Source organism: Petaurus breviceps, unplaced genomic scaffold (assembly GCF_028583685.1).
Source record: "Petaurus breviceps papuanus isolate PSGF00001 unplaced genomic scaffold, PetGlider_PUasm1.0 38, whole genome shotgun sequence".
In the NCBI taxonomy this organism is placed as follows: Eukaryota; Metazoa; Chordata; class Mammalia; order Diprotodontia; family Petauridae; genus Petaurus; species Petaurus breviceps.
The window spans coordinates 10,144,693-10,166,505 of NW_027186304.1; positions in this window are offsets into that span (position 1 = coordinate 10,144,693).

The following is a 21,813-nucleotide window of genomic DNA, read 5'->3' on the forward strand; positions in this document are numbered from 1 at the left end:
ATCGGGCCAAATCTCACAACTCTTCCCATGAGTGAGCCCCAAAGGAAAACCTCTCTTCAGAGTATATATACACCATTCTTCAGGGTCAGAGGACATCACAACCTTAGTGGCCCAGTGACTAATTACAACATAACAAAATATGTGGGTCTTCCTGAAAAACAAGCCTCTCCTAAGCAAGCTTCTCTTATTGGTATACAAGTGAGACCCATTAAGGGAGAAGACTCTCCATCATTCTGAAGTTGTTTATCTATTCCTGTTCTTATTTAATAGTTTTACTGCCATGTTTACCTCTTAACAACAGAAGCCTATGAAACTGGTATAATTTTTTCTGTAAAAGACTATTCCTAAGGCTAAAGTGAGACACAGTTATTCTGTCTGAAGCCAAAAGACTGCCCTTAATTTTACAACTCATTTCCCTGGAGAAAGTTTGGAATTTTCTTCTCCAGTTGTATTTATGACAGCCAAGGCTAAAGAAACTAGTGCCCAAAAAGTGAAGATTTTTGCTTTTCATTGTTTGATTTTGAAGGGTCCCAGTGAGGGAAGAAATTACAGCCATAAGATTCTATGCAATTCAAAATTTTTGTGTTCCTTTCAAACCATTTTTCAATATCATTAGAAAAGTGCCACAGTGGAGGTATTAAAAAAGAAAAGAAAAACATATTATACTAGAGATTTATCCTTGGATTTTTGTTTTCTCTCCATTGATGCATTTATTTATAATCTATACACTTTGAGGTAAAACTCCATATTCCTTTGATATTCTGATATTAGCAACATTAAATAGATGTAAGCCTTTATCTAATATATTGCATGGTAATGAAATATGTATCCTGAAATGAAAATCTGCAGACCGAAAGAACAAAACCATAGTTCTTTCTGTGAAATGTCTTGTGGACCTTCTGAATTGAAGAGGACATTATATAAATCCAAAGGTATCCAACCCCAGTCCTTACATTCTTTCATATGTATTATAATTTATTCCACTTAAAATAACTGCTTACCTTTGGCTGAGTAACTGAGTTACAAGCAGAAATTACAAGAAGACAGAAAAACAGATCAAGCAGATAGGCCTCCAACTGTCTGACAGTTACATCAATACCTTGTCAGTTACTGTAGCAGCAAGCACCCCAAGTGTTCTCAGGGTTTGCTGCCAGTACAGGTTCTTGGATCTGCTTTGTTAAAGGAAAGCAACTCAAAATGGGTTAACAAGCTTACTTTAATCAGTCAGACATATATCATTTACCTTGTTCAGGGGAAAAAAGTCAGCACCCCGAACTTCAAATTATACAGGCAGAATTATCAAGACAGAAACAGATCAAGTAGACAGATTTCCAAACTGTCCAACCATTACATCCATACCCAGTCAACATCTGGGTTTCAACATCTGGGTTTTTCAAACCTGGGGGAGGGGAACTCTGGACAACGGCTTCCCAGAATCCAGATCAAATTACAGAACACTTCTCAAAGTTAGCCCCCAAAACAAAGCTACACATCAGGGCTTATATAGCCTTCTCCTGGCTCAGAGAATGTAACAACCTTATTGACTCACTGGCCAATCAAGAAGTATTTACTGAAAAACAAGCCTCCCACCCCAGGCTTCAGGTGCATTTTAGCCTAGGGGCAGGGAAGATCTTCCAAATCTGCATTCCCATTACAGTTACCAGAGAGGGAGGCATCAACATCTGGGTTTTCAAAGCTGGGGGACTTGATGGCTGCCCAGAGTCTCATCTGGTCAAATCACATAACACTTCTCAAAGTGAGCTCCAAAAAAATGCCTCACATCAGGGCTTATATAGCCTTCTCCTGGCTCAGAGAATGTCACAACCCTCTTGACCCACTGCCCAATCAAAAAGTATTCCTGAAAACCAATCCTCCCACCACAGGCTCCAGGTGCATTTAAGCTTATCAAAGGGCCTAGAGCCAGGAAAGATTTTAAATTCCCATTCCTTAACACTGAGAAATAAGTACAGGAAATTGAGTTTAAAAACTTTTTTGCCCTACAAGAAAGTGAGGGAGAAGGGAATATAAAGCAGGGCTAACAGAGGGTGAGCACAGATTGGGGAAAGGAGTAATCAGAATGCCTGCCAACTTGAGGTGGGAGGAGGGAGAGACAGGGAGAAAATTTGGAACTGAAAATCTTGTGGAAATAAATGTTGAAGACTAAATCAATTAATGAAGAAGAAAGAAAATAATATTAAACTTTTCTTTTTACGTAATTCCAGTATTAGTGGGAAGTTAATGTACCCTAAAATTTCTTTGCTTAGGTTTTCTCTGTCTGATATTTCCTGAGCCCACTTTTGGGTCCCTATATATTAAGAGACCACCTACACTACGGTGGTTTTTTTTTCAGAAAAAAATAATATGCAGAGTAGTTTTAGAAGAAGGGATAAACTCTGTCAAGTGTCAGTAATTTTCACTGCTTTCAGAATGTTTCCTGAGGCAGGGCCTAGACTTGTAGAAATTTTCATGAAAATGAATGATTAGACAATGTTTTGTAAATTTGAAATAGGTAACATTATGTATCCCTTGATATTTAAACAATGGATAAATTTGGCCTTCTCTTAGTGCAGAAGAAAATAGGAAACTATTGGCTCTACTCCTGATTCTCCTATCCTCTCTACCATGCCCAGAAGCCTCCTCTTTCTCTGGAAGGTCATTCCACATCTCAATTTATCACAATTGAAGTACATTGGTACCTTGCTCTGATTGATTGTTTCCTCATAGAACCTACATGTTAAGGAAAATTCCTAGGTTTGCCAAGCTTTCTTTCTTTTTTTTCCTAGGTTTAAATTTTAACACTCTAGAAATTCTTTTCACACGACCCACTCCCCAACTCTTTTCAGTTTACTTGTATGTGCTGTCTTTCATTATTAGAAACATAAGCTCCCTGAGGAGAGAACATAGAACTGTGCATAGTATCTAGAACGAAGCAAAAATTTAATTAATTTTTATTGACTTTACTTGCCCATTTATTCCACTATTTTAATTGCAGAAAAATTTTTAAAATTATTTTAGCATGCCATTTTACATATGTATTATTGTTTAAACATTTCTAGCATTTTAGTATTGCTGGGAATATTGATGATATCATTTTTTCCCTCCAAAATCATATTTTTCAATGACAGAGCCTATACAATCCGCAGTCACAAAGTGAACGTGAAAATCCAGTTATTCAGATTTATGTATGAACTTCACAAAATGATTTTCCTCTCTCACAAATGCAAACACATAGATACACACATATGAGAATATAGTTAACAGAAATCATCCATATTACATAATTCACTATTTTTGGTTTATGTCATAATATGAATATTGCTAAGTACATGATAAGGAGGAAAGGAAGGTTCGATTTTTCAGGGAAAACTCATTTTAAAGTGAATGAAGTGTTAATATAATAATGTATTTATAAATTACTTTAAAGTTTAGCAAATCACTTTTTCTAATTATCCCAAATAAATGGTAGAAGTATTAGTAACAATTTTACATAAAACAAACTGAAAGAATAAAGAGAATTTAAGTTACTTGCCAATAGTCACATATAAGAAAGAAGTATATACCAGATTTGAACTTAGGTCTTATGATTCATAATAGTTACTCTTCTTATGACATTACTGACAGATTATTTATGTACAAAAAGGAGCAAAAACAAATGAATTTTCCCAGAATTCTTTGCCTTGATTTATTTGTCCATCAGTATTCATTTAGGTAGAAGGAACTACTGAATTTCTTGACCTTAAATTAAATTATTTATTCTGTCAATGCTCGATTCTTCATGTCAAGAAAACTTTACAAATGATAATAATAAATGCTTATTATTATCTTTTACTGTTTCCAGTTTCTAAAATATGATTTATTACTAATTCATAATGGTTCCATAAGCCATGCTCTCTACTAGTGAAATGAAGTGTTGAAGCTTTTATTTGGGTAATTTAGGAAATATTGCTTTGTATTAATTTTTAGAATAGTGCTAAATATGAAAAACCCTTCATGATCTTCAGCTAGCCAGGAACAGAAACATTTGGTAGTTTATATTTTTCTTCTATTCTACTTCAATATCTCTCCAAGGTATCAGTTTTGAAACACATTTCAGAAAAAAAAAAAGTGTCTCCTGGGCAATTTGAAATAGTGAAGTGCCCAAATCCTGCATCTTAAAGGAACAGAGAGAGACAATGGGGTGAAGATAACAGACAATGCATTCTAAGCTTGTAGAATGTGTATTGCAAAGGTACAGAAAGAAACTGGAGATGGAGTGTGATGTATGAGGACAACATAGAATTCCATAATTCAGATTGACTAAATCTCAGAATGTAGGAAAGAATGTAGTGCCCATAGAAACTGGAAATATAGGCTGGGACCATGTTTTAGGGCTTTAAAAGCTAAACAGGAATTAATGTATATCTTAAAGGTAATAAACAGTCACTTATTAAGTAGGGAAATCATTTGGACATATCTGTACTTAAGAAAAAAACTACTTTGGAAACAATGTAGTCATTAGACTGGGGTAAGAAGACACTTGAGTCAGGGAGATTAGAAAGCTACTTCAATAATTTATGTAAGAAGTGATGAGGTCCTGAACTAAGGTGATGCATACATAAGTGAAAAGGATTGAATGCAAGAGATATAATGGAGATAGAAAAAAAACAAGATATGAGAAATGGTTAGATACATAGGGTGAGGTAAAGTAAATAGTCAAGGTAATACCACACCAAAGTTGAGTCTAGGAGACTGACAGGTTGGTGGTACATTTGAAATAGCAAAATTTGGAAGAGAAGAAAGCTGTTTTTGTACATTTCTTTGTTTTGGAGGGAGGAAGATAATAAGTTCCACTTTAGTAATTTTTTTTCCTTTTTTTGGAGGGGGAAGAAAGGGAAATTGGGGTTAAGTGACTTGCCCAAGGTCACATGGCTAGTACGCGTTAAGTGTCATAGGGGAGATTTGAACTTAGATCCTCCTAACTCCAGGGTTGGTGCTCTATTCATTGTGCCACCTAGCCACCCCTTGGTATATTTATTTGAAGATGTCCTCTGGACATTGATTCTAGTAGGCAACTAGAAATTTACGATTGATCCAAAATAGAGAAACTAGATATATAGATTTGTGTATCAAGTAGGTCGCATTGATAGGCCCATGGGAGCTAAAACACTGACCATGTGATGATGTAGAAAGACAAGAGAAAATTATCAAGGAGAGATCCTTGAGCAATGCATACTGCTGGGGAAAATAATATTTTTGATTACATTTTATGTTTACTTTTGCTTTACATCATTAATTTCCACAAAATTTTGAGTTAGAAATTTTCTCCTTGTCTTTCCTCCACCTATCACCCCAGAAAAGTGATCCCAGTGTAAACCCCCTGCTGCAATCTGCTCTCTCCTTTATTCTACCCAAGCCCCCTCCAACTTTCAGTAGGGCAAGATGGATCTCTATACCCCTTATTTCCCAGTTGAATGTAAAAATATATATATATATTATTTTTTTAAACATTTGATTTTAAAAGTTTGAATTTCAAATTCTTTCCCTTCCTTCCTCATCACCCACCATTACAAGGAAGTTAAGCAATTCAAATAGGTTGTATATATGTAGCTACACAAAACATTTCCATAGTGGATATACTGTGAAAGACTGCCTATATTTCCCTCCATCCTATACCGACCCCCACTTGTTCTTTTCTCTACTTTGACCCTGTCCCTTTTCAAAAGTGTATGCTTCAAGCTTCCTTTTCCCAAGCTTTCCTTCACCCCATCAACCCGCCTCACATTCCCTTCCCCCCTACTCTTCTGTAGGGTGAGGTACCCTATTTAGTGTGTGTATGTGTTCCCTCTCTAAGCCAAATTCAGTGAGAGTAAAGTTGACCCATTCCCCTTTGCCTTCCTGTTTTTCCCCTCCATTGTTTTCCCTCGCCTCTTCTATATGAGATAATTTACACAATTCTGTCTCTCTGCATCTCCTCTCCTTATATTCCTCTCTCACCTATCAATTTTATCTTTTAAGTATCATCCCATCCCATTCAATAGGTCCTGGACCCTCTGTCTACATATACTTGTACACATATATACACACACTCATATATGAATGCATACACCCATATACCTTCCTATATAGACATATATGTATGTGTACATATATATATGTATGTATATACACAAACACACATTTATATTCCCTTCAAGTATTCTCATACTGAGAAAAGTTTCATAAGTTACAATTGTCATTTTTCCATGAAGGAATGTAAATAGTTTGAGTTGGATAAGTCCCTTATGATTTCTTTTCCTTGTTTACCTTCTCATACTTCTCTTGCTTCTTATATCTGAATGTCAAATTTTCTTTTCAACTCTGTATTTTTCATCCAGAATGCTTGAAAGTTCTCTATTTCATTGAATGACCATATTTTCCTCTGAACCACGATATTCAATTTTGCTGGGTAACTGAATCTTGGTTTTAATCCCAGCTCCTTTGACCTTCAGAATATCATATTCTAAGTCCTTCAGTCCCTCAATGTAGAAGCTGCCATAACCTGTGTTATTCTGATTGTGTTTCCACAATATTAAAATTGTCTCTTCTTCTCTGCTTATAATATTTTCTCCTAGATCTGGGAATTCTGGAACCTGGCTATAATATTCCTAGGAGTTTTCCTTTTGGCATCTTTTTCAAGAGATGATTGGTGGATTCTTTCAACCTCTATTTTGCCCTCTGGTTCTGAAACATTAGGGTAATTTTTCTTAAGAATTTCTTTAATTATGATTTCTAGTTTTGTTTTTTTTTTATCATGGCTTTCAGGTAGTCCAATAATTTTTAAATTATCTCTCCTGGATCTATTTTTCAGGTTAGAGATTTTTTCAATGAGATATTTCACATTGCCTTCTATTTTTTCATTTGTTTTGATCTGTTTAATAGTATCTTGATTCTTCATAAAGTCAATAGCTTCCATTTTCTCCAATCTAATTCTTAAGGAAGATTCTCTTCAGTGAGCTTTTGAGATTCTTTTTCCATCTGTCAAATTCAGCTTTTTAAGGCATCCTTCTACTCATTGGCTTTTTGGGCCTCTTTTGCCATTGGAGTTAGACTATTTTTTAAGGTGTAATTTTATTCAGTCAGGTTATTGACTCTCTTTTCATGATTTTCTTGCATCATTCTCATTTCTCTGCCCAATTTTTCCTCCACTTCTCTTATTTGGTTTTCAACATCTTTCTTAAGCTCCTCTATGGCCTGTATCCAGTTCATATTTTTCTTGGTAGCTTTTGCTGCAAGAGTTCTAACTTTGTTGTCTTCCTCCTGTTCCATGCTTTCATCCCATTTTTTCCCCAAAAAGGGAAACCAAAGGTGGATTGTTGTTCTTACTTTGCTTCCTTTTCTTGCTTATTTTACCACCCAGTTATTTGACTTTTGAGGTTTTTGCCACAGTAGAACTCTGCTTCCAGAGAAGAGAGCTTTGTCCCAAACTGTTGGGGTTTTCACAGCTGCTGGAGATTTTAGTTGGCTGTCCTTTCAGAAGCCTCCACTGGCTCTGGCACACTAGTCAAGTACCCGAGGACCTCCACCCATTAAAACAAGAGCAATTACTCCTAAGACTACTCTCTTGGTCCCCCTACAATCTGTATGCCAAAAGCTCTGAAGTAGCCACATGGTGGCAGCAGCATGGCCACAGCACCTCAGCTACTTCTCCTTCCTGGGGAGGAGGCCAACTGCACTCCTGACCCCCCTGTTCCCATAAAGTCCACACTGAACTCTCACTTTGTCTTTGGCATTTATGTGCTGATAATTTTGGAAACCACCAGAGCTGCTGGTGATCCACTATCATGAAGTCCCTCCAGCAGGAGCTGGCTGTGGCCACCCTGAGGCTAAAACCCGGGACTCGTGCAGGGCTGGGCTAAGATCACAGCTTGCTGTTATGGACCCTTCCTGTAGGCCTGCCGGGCTGTCCTCAGCAGGAGATTTCTCTCTGTCATTTTGTAGGTTCTGTTGCCCTAAAGTTTGTTTAGAGTCATTTTTATACATATTTGAGGTGCTTATAGAAGGGGCATATGGACTTTTCCTTCTTCTATGACACCATCTTGGCTCCACCTGATGCTCCCATCCCCTTGGGAATATTTTTAATGATCCAGCAAACAGAGAATGAAAAGCATTGGACAGACAAATAGGAGGGAAATTCAGAGAAAGTATGTTTACAATAACCAGAGAGGCAGATATGTAGTAGAGAAGTATGATAAACAGTATAAAAGTTCACACAGGGGTCAATAAGGACAGAGATTGAAAAAAGGGCATGAATGTGGAAAACTAAGAGACTGATGACTTTAGGGAAGACAATTTTCAGCTGAATAGTGAGGTCAGAAGGAATATTGCAAAAGGTTGAGGAGTAGGTGAAAGGAGAGGGAGTAAAGGTATGTGGTATAATCAGGTTTCTTAAGGTACTTAAGTGTGATGGGGAGGTGGAGAGCAGCATGTAAAGATTTTTTGTTCTGCTTTGTTTTTAAAGAGATAGACATATGCATATTTATAGGCAGCAGAAAAGCTTCCATTCAATTGTCAACTGACCTGGAGGAGATGAGGATCAATAAGAGAGAGACTGAAAGATAGACAGAGACAGACAGACATAGAACAAAGAGATAAAGAGGCAGAGACAAATGACATAGAGATAAAGAGAAAGAAAAAAATGCTGATTATAGTGGGAGATTTGATAGAAAAAACAGGAGAGCATGAGATCAAAGGCACATATGCAGGGGTTGATCTTGACAAGCAAAAGAACCACATCATTATCAGAAAATCAGGGAAAAGGAGAGAAAGTGGGAAATTATATCAAAGAATTTAGAGGTTAAGAGAATATGAGAATATCATGCCACAAGATCTCAATCGCTGGAATAAAATTAGAGGAAATATCCCCAGGTAAGAGAGAGGGGAAGCTGTGGGTAGGTTTTAGAAGGAAGAGACAGTTTGAAATATTTTTTTGTGGGGAAGTGAGAGAGTGAATCAATTAGGGAAGAATAAAAGAACTGCTTTACCACACTAAGGGCCTAATTGAGACAGAAAAAAAACAAGAATTTGTAAGGCATCTAGTAAGCATGGTTGTGAGAATACCTCCAGAAGACTTCCATAGCTTAAGATAGGAAAAGAGGAGGAAGATACTAAAAATGTGGCAGTTTAGCAAGAGAAAAATAGTGATAGGCCATAAAGACAAGGGATTCAAGATCAAAAGATAGCTTAGAGTTTAAATGTTTAACTGGGGTTAAGTTTGAAGAAAAAGTGAAGTTAAAATTGTGGCCTAAAGAAAATATTGAGTATATGTACTGTGAAGGACACAGTATCCTTTACAATATGGCTTCTCACTTAAACATTCAGCTTTAATCATTCAATTTAAAACTCTGTCTCCAAAGTTAGCAGTGATATTTTAACTGCTAAATCTAGCTGTGTTTTCATAATACTTCTTCATTTTTTATAGACTATGAAACTACCAATCACCAATTCTTCTAGATACTCTTTTCTCTCCAGGTTTTTAAAACATTACACTCTCCTCATTCTTTCTCTGCTTCTTGAACTTCTCCTTTTCTGGATCTTCATCCAGTCTAATAAGTCTTGTCCTCAAACCAAGCCCCCCAAGTCCTCTACTACCTTTCTTGATGATCACAAGTATAATTGGATTCAATTATAATTTTTATGCAGATGATAATAAGTGTTTATTGATTGACTAATTTGCATATTTAGTTGCATATTGCCTCTTCTGTTACAATGTGAGATACTTAATGGGAGGAACCTTGTTTTCTGCTTGTCTTTGCATTGCTAGAACTTTTCTCATTTCCAGGAAAATAAGTGGTTAATAAATATTGATTGAGAGGTGATATTTTTATTATTGCCATCAGGTGAAAGTAGATGATTTAGAAGACAACTGTATTTGTGGGAAGTACAAGGAAATCTAAGGTGATCTTATTTTCAAATTAGATTTATTTCTAATTTATTTCTAATGTATTTCTATACCTCTGCTTAAAAGAAAAGGATCAGAGATAAGGGGGCAGAGTCAAGATGGTGGAGTAGAAGCACAACCTCCAAGTCGCTCTGGCTTCCACCTTCTCCAATCAATGTAAAAAGGGGACTCTGAACAAACTTTGGAGCTGCAGAACCCACAAAATGACACAGAGAGCTAATATCCCACTGAGGACATCCCAGCAGGCCACCAGAAATCGGCCAGATCAGTGCTCTGGGAGCTGAGCCCAGCTCCACCATGGGGTTTTAGCCTCAGGGCAGGCCTGAATAGCCACTTGCCAGAGGGACTCCAGATCAGCAGCAGCTGTGGCCTTTTCCAGAATTATCAAAACATAGATGCAAAGGACAAAGTGAGAGGTCAGTGCAGTCTGGACTTTGGGACCCAGTAAGTGGGAGTGCATGGCTTTTGTCCCTGGGGCGAGAAGCCACTGAGACCATGGCACAGCCAGCCAGTGCCACATGGCAGCTTCAGCTCCTGGCCTGCAGACTGTAGGGGGACCAAGCAAACAGTCTTATGAGTAATCACTCTTGCTTTTACCTACTTGGACCTGGATTGTAGTCTAGGGTGTAGGTCCTGGGGCATGTGTCCAGTTTGCCACAGCCCATGGAGGCCTCAGAGAGGGCACCTATCTAATATCTTCTACAGCTGAGAAAACCCCAGCATTTGGGATGAAAGCTCCCCTGTCTGATGGCAGAGTCCTACTGTGGCAAAAAGCAGGGGTCAAGTGACTGAGGGGTGACATGACAAGGCAAAGGAAACAAAGCAGACAGAAGATTCCAACATTAGGCTCCTATTTTGGGGACAACAAGGAGCAAAGCATGGAACAGGAGGAAGACGGTGAAGTCATATCTCCTGCACCAAAATCTTCAAAGGAAAATATGAACTGGTTATAGGCCATAGAGGACCTTAAGGAGCACATAAGAGAAGAGAAGGTAAAATTGGGAAGAGGAATGAGAAAATGCAAGAAAATTATGAAATGAGAGTCAACAGCCTGACTGAGAAAAATAACACCTTAAAAAATAGACTAACTCAATTGTCAAAAGAGGCTTAAAAAGGCAATTAGGAGAAGAATGCTTTAAAAAGCTGAAATTGTCAGATGGAAAAAGTATCTCAAAAGCTCACTGAGGAGAATCATTGCTTCAAAATTAGATTGGAGCAAATGGAAGCTAATAACTTTATGAGAAATCAAGATGCTGTTAAACAGATCCAAACAAATAAAAGATTAGAAGGCAATATCTCATGGCAAAAACTACTGACATGGAAAATATATCGAGGAGAGATAATTTAAAAATTATTGGACTACCAGAAAGCCACGATCAAAGTAAGAACCTAGAAATAATCCTCCTGGAAGTTTTAAAAGAAAACTGCCCTGATGTTTTAGCACCAGAGGGCAAAATAAACGTTGAACGAATCCACTGATCACCTCCTGAAAAAGATCCCAAAAAGAAAACTCCTAGGAATATTATAGCAAGTTTACAGAATTCCCATATTAAGGTGAGAATATCACAAGCAAAAAAGAAGAAACAATTTGAATATTGTGGAAACACAATCAGGATAACCCAGGATCTGGCAGCTTCTAGCCTGAGGGAACGAAAGGCTTGGAATATGATATTCTGGAGGCCAAAAGAGCTGGGATTAAAACCAAGAATCACCTACCCAGAAAAACTGAGCATCATGTTTCAGGGGAAAATATGGTCATTCAGTGGAATAGAGGACTTTCAAGCATTCTTACTGAAAAAACCAGAGGTGAATAGAAAATGTGACATTCAGATACAAGAAGCAACAGAAGGTAAACAGGGGAAAGAAATCATAAGGAACTTATCAAAGTTGAATTATTAATATTCTTACATGGAAACACAATAGTTGTAACTGATGAAACTTTTCTTAGTATGAAAATTGTTGATGGGAGTAGAAATTATATATATACATATATATATATATATATATATATAATGTGTGTGTGCGTGTGTGTTTGTATGTGTGAATATGGAGACATGAATACATATGTGAATGTGTGTATATATGTTTACAGGTATACATAGATAGAAGGCACTGGATCAATTTAACAGGAAGGGATGATACTTAAAAGGTGAAATTAAGAGGTGAGAGAGGGGGGTAGTTGGAGCCAAGATGGCGGTGTAGAAGCATGACCTTCTTGCAGCTCTGCCTTCCACTCTCCCCAATCCATGTAAAAAGGGGACTCCAAACAAACTTTGCAGGTGCAGAACCCATAAAATGACACAGAGAAGCTAACCTCCCACTGAGGACAGCCTGGCCATTTCTAGATTTATCAACACATAGATGCAAAGGACAAGGTGAGAGGCCAGTGCAGTCTGGACTATGGGACCAGTAGGTGGGAGTGCATGGCTTTTGCCCCCAGAGCGAGAAGCCACTGAGAGGCCAGCACAGCCAGCCAGTGTCATGTGACAGCTTCAGCTTCTGGCCTGCAGAGTGTAGGGGGACCAAGCACCAGTCTGAGGGGTAATTGCTCTTGCTTTAACCTGCTTGGATTTGGATTGCAGTCTAGGGTGGAGGTCCTGGGGTTTGTGTCCAGCTTGTCAGAACATGTGAGACCTCGAGGGGGGACCCATATAATACCTCTGGCAGCTGAGAAAACCCCAGCATTTGGGACAAAAACGCCCCTGTCTGGTGGCAAAGTCCTACTGTGGCAAAAAGCCCAAAAGTCAAGTAATTGAGTAGCAAAATGAGCAGGCAGAAGAAACAAAGCAGAGAGAAGATTCCAACATTACACTCCTATTTTGGGGACAAGGAGCAAGCCATGGAACAGGAAGAAAACAGTGAAGTCAGAAATCCTGAACAAAAAGCTTCAAAGGAAAATACGAGCTGGTTACAGGCCATAGAGGACCTTAAGAAGCAGGTAAGAGAAGTGGAGGAAAAATTGGGAAGAGAAATAAGAACAGTGTGAGAAGGTTGAACATATATATATATATGTGTGTGTGTGTGTGTGTGTGTGTATGAACATATATATATATACATACCGTGTTTCCCCGATAATAAGACCTATCCCTAAAATAAGCCCTCCCCTTACTGTGTAAGATTCCTCTAAAATAAGCCCTCCCCTGAAAATAAGCCCTATTGAGATTGCTACTGTAGTGAAGGTGATCCCCTGCACTACACGCCCCCCCCCCCCCGTGAAACGCAGAGCTGCAGCAGTGAGCGCGTCATCCTGTTCTTCCCCAGTGATTTGCTTATTGAATAAAGGTACATTTTTTTGTTCACATTTACCTGTTTATTAAAATTGTTGTCAATGTTCATTAAAATAAGCCCTCCCCTGAAAACAAGCCCTCTGGTGTTTTTCTGTCCAAAAAAAATAATAAGACAGTGTCTTATTATCGGGGAGACACGGTATATATATATATATGTATAGTATATTATTATTTTGCATTCTCTACACAAGTACAATCTATACTGAACTGCTTATCTTCCCAGTAAGGGTAGGTGACAAGGAAGTAAGGGAATTATTCTTTAATTCAAAGTTTTAAAATCAAAGGTTTAAATATAAATATATATTATGTATAATTAATATATATGTACATATAAATATATTATATATAAATATATATAATTAATAGTATTTTACATGTAATTGGGAAATAAGATATACAGGCACCATAGCATAGAGATCCACCATGCTGTACTGGAAATGTCAAAAGGAGTATATATGAGAGAGAGCAGATTGGAGGAGGGCATATCCTGTGGGATTGCTATTTTGGGGCAGTGGGTAGGGTAAAAATGGGGAGAAAATTTGTAACTCAAAATCTGGCAGAAATGAATGATGTAAATGAGAAGTTAATAAAGCATTTAAAAATGGAAAAAAAATATAAATTGTATAACACACACACAAGGATCATATATTTTTTTTCCACAATAGAGTACATAAAACAAAAGTCAGTAACAATGAACATTCCTAGTATCTTGAGAAATTGATTAAGAAGACTTTAAAATGAAAACATAAGAGAAAAGTCAATGCAAGTCTTTCAAATTTGATATTTTGGAGATAAACAGGTAGAACATGGAAAGAAGAATTAGAGGTAACCATATGCTTATGTGAAACAGCACATAAGAAGACAGCAAAGCATACAACCCATGGCTTCAGATATGTACAAAATGTTCCAACCATAGATAATATGCAAAATAAATTCTAGTTATTAATGCAAGGAAGAAGATTGAAAGTGATAAGTACAGTGAGAGTGGAATAACACTATAATAAAAATTTCTATTCTTCAATTCAAAAGGAACAGAATAAATCAGTTATACCAAATGGAAATTTTTATTGAGACTATATGATGTTATGAGAAAATTCATGAATTCAAGTAGAGCATAATTATGTACATGTAAATGAAGAATAACAGGAATATCAAATATTATACAGATAGGTCTGTCATGAGAAGTCATTAAACAGGTCAGAAAATTGATGATAAATAACCCAGGTTATGATGAGTATGATAAGTAACTTTAATTATTAAGAATTTTCTTGGAGTTTTGTCATGTAACAGATGATAAATTAGTATTTATTTTCAAAATATTGAAGATATTATAAGTGAAATGACCCTTGTGAATTTTATTATGACAAATAGGAAGAGATAAATTTGAAATTGAAACAATGGAAACTTTGGAGAAAATGCATAATCCATCTTCGAATTTCTGATATATGGTTGGAAAACTATGTTTTGACATATATCAAATGTTTTGCAGGAAAGATGGGACAATAATTATAATAAACATTCACAGTTTGATAGCATTTTAAAAATATAAACTATTTTTTATAAAACCTTGTAAAATTGGTAGTGCAGTCTTATTCTTCTTATTTTAAAGATAAGAACATGAGGTGAGGAATATTAAGTAAGATGTATATATTCATATCTCACTGATAGGATTAATGCTATCCTGAACTTTAACCTCATTTTCTTTATCCTTATTTATCTGTATTACCTCATGGACCAGAAGTAAGTAAAAAGTTCAAAGAATAAATATTTATTGTTTTATTAATGCATAATTTATTATAGCTAGTTTGTTTCTTGGGTAATTCCTCTTAGTCCCTCTGTAACATGTGAAAGAATAGAAGAGGCAAGCATTCCCCAAAATACTAAAAAGTAAATCTTCAAAAAATTTTATCATTTCAATCACAATTTTGACTAATGTAGAAGTCTGTGATTTCTTATTTATTTATTCATTCTATTATCTATCTACTATCTGTTTATCTATCCATCCATCTGTAGTTTTCAACATTCAGTTCCACTAACCCTTGATTTCCAAATTTTCTCCTCCTCCCTTTCCTCCTCTTTCCCTCACCATGGTGGCATGCTATCCAATATAAGTTCTATAAATACCTTCACATTAAACATTACTCAAATTGTAAAGAAGAATTATAATGGAATGAATAATAAGAAAGAAGGAATGAAACCAAACAACCCAAAAAGAGAGAGAGCAATTGGTTTGCTTCATTCTGCATTCAGATTCCTTAGCTCGTTCTCTGGATATGGATAACCCTTTCCATCATGAGTCTTTTGGAGTTGTCTTCCAACCTTGCATTGCTGAAAGGAGTCCAATCTATCAAATTTAGTCATCAAAAATATGATTTGTCTTTAATTGTGTACACATTTCTCCTTGTTCTGCTCTCCTCCCTCAGCATATTTACATAAATCTCTCCAGGTTATGAAATCTGTTTGCTCCTCATTTCTCTATAGGACATTAGTGTTCTATTACATTAGTATGCCACAACTTGTTTAGTCATTCCCAATTTATGGGTATCCCCTTGATTTCCAATTCTTTGCCACAACAAAAAGAGCTGCTATAAATATTTTTGTATAGACGGGTTATTTTCCCACTTGTATGATCTCTTTGCAATACATCCCTAGACATAGTATTGCTGGGTCAAAAGGTATGCTGCTTTTTTTTATAGCCCTTTGGTCATACTTCCAAAATCCTTTCCAGAATGGTTGGATGAATTCATAATTCCATCAACAATGCATTAGTGTTCCAATTTTTCCACATCCTCTCCAGTATTTATCATTTTTCTGTATTATCATCTTTGCCAATCTGATCATGGAGATGTTGTATGAAGCAGAAGTTTGTATAAGTCTTCCCAGATTTCTCTAAAACCATTAGTTTCAACATTTATTTCAGTAGAATAGTATTTCATCACATTTATGTACCATAACTTGTTCAGTTATTCCTCAAGTTATAGGTACTTGTTCACATTGTTATTCTTTGTTCCTTCAGAAAGAGTTCTTAATATTTTTGTACATCCTTATGGTTTGATTTCCTCAATATTAATTCTTTCTTTAATCTGCTCTTTCCTCTAATTCCCCTTTTCCTTTCTCCCTATTCCTACATCCCATTTCCCTTGATTACTTCTCTATTAAGTGAAATTTTTTATACCTAGTTCTGTGTGCACTTTTTTCTCTTTTAACATTTCAGAAGTGAGTGCGATTCCATTGTCAATTGTTGCCTGTATTCTCTTTTCCCTATATGTATAAATATCTACTTGTATACCCTATGTAAGATAATTTCCTCTAACCTTTCTTTCCCTTCCCTTAATATTTTTTTCCTCTTCCATTTTTTGTTTGTTTTTAGATCATTGAGATGCAGTAAAATCATTCCCAGGCCTTCTGACTAATTAGGATGCCTTTTTGGTTTGACCTCTGATGACGACAGGGCTCATAGAGAACCATGAATCATCTCCCCACATTTGAATGTAAGCATTTTTTTCCATTGCTTTGTCCTGTATCATCATTCATGTATATTCACACATTCATTTTCTTTACTTGATTATACATAGTGGTAATAAGGGCTCTGTATTCATTTCATTCACAGTTTTATGGGGATCAATGAGGAAAAAGAGAAAGCAGATCTTCACTGATTGAAATATATAATTCTTTAAGCTACTATCCAATTTAAAAAAAAAATGTTTATCCACTGTACTTTGTGTATAGTTCTGAGCCCAGCTTATTTCTACTTCATATTTTAAAAAAAAAGTGTATCGCTGGAATAACTCTGTAGATGCCTATCCAACTGCCTATCATAAGATAGACAATAGTAATTAACTATCCACTTCCGTTGTAATAAAATTATTCTCAAATTCTCTCTGCAATCTATTTTCCAGGGAGGTTGTATTTACTATGATATACTTTACATTTTTCTTCTATTTCTTCAGCCTTTTGCCTGACTTTCTTTTAATCTTCCTTGATTCTATAGAACTATTGTTTATATTTGGTTCCTTCTAATGTTCAGAGAGATTTTTGGTTAAGCAAGTTTTTTACCTCTTTCTCCAAGATGTTAATTATCTCCTTGATTCTCCTATAGCCCTCATTTTCATGCAATTTTCTCTCAAGTGCAGTTCATAAGCAATAAATAAATAAATAAATAAATAAATAAATCCTCTTTATTCATATCTTCAAAGAATTCCAGTTTTTGAATTTGTGATTAAATTACATTTTTGTTTGAGACTTTATCGAAGTTTTGAAGTCATTTTCTTCTGAGTTTATGACGTGAACATTCTTTTATAAATTTTTTAAAATTATTTTTCCTTTTTGGAGGGCAATTGGGGTTAAGTGCTGCCCAAGGTCACATAGCTGGATTTTGTGTTAAGTGTCTGACACCGGATTTGAACTGAGGTCCTCCTGACTCCAGGACTGTTGCTCTATTCACTGTGCTACCTAGCCGCCCCCTGACGAGCATTCTTGTCAACATATTAGCCTTTTATGCCCTTATTTTTTAGTTGTTTACCCAATTTTCCAGTCTACTTTCTCACTTTGGACTTGATGTTAGTTCCAGGCTACGTGCACTTCGATAGGGAATGTTTGGACTGGTCCTGTTGCTGTTTTCTTCTTGTTATTAAGTGCTGCATTATACCAGGGTTTCAGGGAAAGATTGTATTCAGGATCTTCAAACTTTTAATGGTTCTCTGATCAAGGACAAATTCTATTCACTATTTCCCTGATTTGAATTCTTCAGATTTCTGACCTGGGCTTGGGTCTAAGCAACAGTCAATGGCTATTACACTCAGCTATTATAGGTCAATTGGTTTGGAGTGACAGAATTACAGGCTCTCTTTTGTTCTGAGATTTCTGCATCAGTTTATTTCTTTCCAAATTTTAACCTTGGCTAGAAACAAGAACTGAGACTCTTCTCTCCTCTTGGTGTGTGAACGAAAATGCTACTTCTTACTTCTGAATATGTTCCTCACTGGGAAGATAGCTTAGGGCCTGAGACCACTGCTGAGGGGACACAGAAGCATGGTGGTTACAGGTCTTCACTCAGCCTATCCTGTTGCCTAGAACTGAGCAATGGGGAAAATAATGCCAGTTGGTACCTGTTCTTGTAACTATGACATGATATGGGACTGGAGGTACTTTGAAATGTGTCTGTTCCCCATCCTTGCCCTGTTGCCTTTCTTTTACTCTGCTGAAGTTTTGAAAACTTCCCCAATTATTTTTTGGGCGAAACCACATCTCTTGCATCTGTACAACTTTTTCTCTGTGTATCTGTACTTATCTAGGCATGAAAATTATTTACTTTGTCTTTTTCTTGGATTTTTTTAGCACGATTCATTTTGATCCATTTTCCAAGTCAATTTGGAAGAGTTTCCTGTGGCAACTCACTGTACTGCTTCCTGCTTGGTTCTTCCACCCATGTGTTTTCACTGACCTCAACCTTTTTCCTGATAGATAATTTTATCATTTTACCAAAAATATTCTCCAGATGATTCATGGCTGAAAATCTTTTCATATTGTTGTGGTTTAAACCAAGGGATACCAAAAACTGTTGAGGTAGGGATTCTGCCCACCCAAAAACTATCATGGCTTCATGATGTGTTGTGGTGGAACCATCTCAAATAATTCAGAGTTAGACCACCTCTAATCCAAGTATAGGCATTTATTGAGATTGATGCCTCTCATGTAGCAGGCTAAGTCCCTAGAGGAAACAGCAACTTTAAAGAAAGCAAGTTGGATTTTTATAGGGTGAAGATGTAGTTACATAACAGACATTTACATATAAAAGAATAATATCATTAATATTAAAAAGGCAGGGGAGATTTGTTAAGGGACTAGGTAATGGAGAAGGGTGTCCCATCAATGGTTTGGTGGTTAAACATTCTGGTCATTCTGCCCTCCAACTGGCTAGCTACTGTGGTCCTGCCTGGTTAAGACAGATATTTAGGTATTGTATTCCTTTCTTGGGCTAGAAGGATGATGTGATTGTGATTGAATATAAGAACACTTCTGTGGGAATGGGTCTGGGGGCAGTGATTAGGTATAGGCAGAGACTGGTTTCCCATCACATGGACATACTTGCTGCTTCTGTGGGAACTGAGAGTTCAGGGACACACCTGTTGTTCCACTGAGTAGTGAGGCATATATGAAAAATGACATTTGTGGGGGTAGGTACAGTAGGCTTGCTGCTCACTGAGGCCAGGTTTATAATGAAGTTGGAATATTGTGTCTGAAGGCAGCTTTCTTAGGATTCCATCATTCCCCCCTCAAAGAATTGCGACCCAAATTCATTTGGAAAAGGGATGAAGGTCGGGGGGCAGCTAGGTTGTGCAGTGAATAGATTACCAGCCCTGGAGTCTGGACAGACTGAGTATGGGATTGTATCCACTGTTTACTGCCAACTGTAGGTGAATTGACCTGTAATCTGAGAGACATAAATCTGAAAGGAAATTTCAATATGCAGGGCTCAAGGAATAAGGAGAAAGACAGATAGATATATCTAGGAGCAGGCAGTTGAATAGGCCAACTACCCATTTACAAAATTATTTAGCCTCTATCAAGGAATAAAATTTTAGGCTGAATAGTTCAGATCTAATATGCATTTTAGTCATTTTCCTCAGGGAGGGAAATACAGAGTGTCTACTTTGTCTTCTCTTAGAGCTGCTGTGGGATCCGTTTTAGGTTTTAACATTATAACAATAATCCCAAATAACTTAGTTATCAATTGTACAATTTTCATAAGTGAGAACCAACTAATTTTAGCTTTAGGACAGGGTTAGCAGGACTAAATAAAACAACATACCTGTTTTTAAGCATTTTTTTCCAGTGTCTTATATTTAAATTAAATTCAGATCAAAAGTTGCTTTGTCTAACACTGTTTCTGGCTCAAAGTGTCTGTTCAAGTTTTACAATGTAAAATATTTTCACTACAGTGTAGAAGTAAAATAATAACACAAACAGCAAGATGACATAAACTGCATTTCCAAATCACATATATAAATTATTCATGGAAGATTGGTTTTACCAAGTGTAGCAGCTGGTTGACTTCTTACCTCTTTTTCCCCATCTCCTTTTCTCATCTCTCCATAGTTACAGGGGGAGTGGTTGATCTAGGAAGGAAGGAGAAAGAGGGGACTGCTCCTTGTGTGGGAGATACTTGGGACCAGGTAATGCCGGGAGTTTGTAGAGTCCAGACACTTAATTAAAGGTCCAGAAGCATTGAGGAGGGGTTTTGGTGAATAAGGAGGAAGGTCTGTGAGGAACCCACAACATTCCTGATAGGGGTTGCTTTACTTCAGGGACCTTGGAGCAGAAACTCCATGTCCCAGTGGTGTGAGAGAATGGATTTGGAGTTTTGAGAGAAGAAGTTCATCTGCTTACCTAGAAGATGGACATTTAGGGTACGCAGGTGCTTAGAATTGTGGCCAGTGGGGCCCCTATATAGCTGTCATGTTTTCCCCATTTTTACTTAGTTCCCTGCTTCTTTCATGAGAGGAGGGAAATGAATTTTATTACCTGTTCTCTAGGGCAAAGATTATGTCCTATTCTTTTTTTTTTTTTTAAAGCAATCGGGGTTAAATAACTTGCTCAAGGTTACACGGCCAATTATTTCTGGGTGTGGTGCTGAGTATCTGAGCCCGGATTTGATCCAGGTCATCCCGACACTGGAGCTGGTGCTCTTACTTGCTGAGCCACCTGGCCACCCCTAAGCAATTGGGGTTAAGTAACTTGCTCAAGGTTACACGGCCAGGTGTTTCTGGGTGGGTGCTAAGTGTCTGAGCCCGGGATTCGATCTCCAGGTCTTCTCAACTTTGGAGCCTTATTTGGAGCTCTTATTTGCTGTGCTACATAGCCGCCCCTGATTATGTCCTATTCTTAATGAAACCTTGTTGATTATTTTTAGAAAAGTTGGAGTCTGTCCAGAAGAAAACCAAGAAACAAGAGACCTGAAGAACATGCTATATGAAGATTGGTTGGAGGGCTTGGCAAACCCTTTTCAAGGCTACTCATCCACCTTTAGTGTCGACGTGGCATTCAACTCTTACCTGAGGCTTCAAGAATTTAGGTTGCACTGCAGGCTAGTCTGCAAAGATCTGGGACCATGGGGAGGAGGATGTTACTGGTTCTAATTTTTCACCATGACCCTGGTCTGGTCAGAGATGGAACACAGGGAAAAGGGAGTGTAGCCCTAGCCTAGTCAGAGATAAGACTACAGGGTGGAGAACCTTGGGGGGTTGGGTTTTTTTTTTTAACTTTTGTTCAAATTAACTTCACTTCTATGTCCTCTCCTGAGAACTTCTTTGAAAATGAGAGCTTTGAACCTTCCAGTCAGAGTCAGTGGGAATCTGGAAAACATCTAGTGGCACCTAGTCCCCTCTTCCCCATATTGGAAAGTTCAAAGTTTTGTCTTTGAAGCATCTCTTTCAGATCTATGCATTTTCCCAATTTATCTTAGGGCTAAATAGTAACCAGAATGAATTCAATTACTTGGATCTATATTCCAAACGATATTGCACAGTTCTCTTTCTGTGATCCAAGAAAGAGTTAAGTGCTAGTCCTATTCCAAAGTGCAGCTTGGAAACCTGACTCTCTTTGATTTAT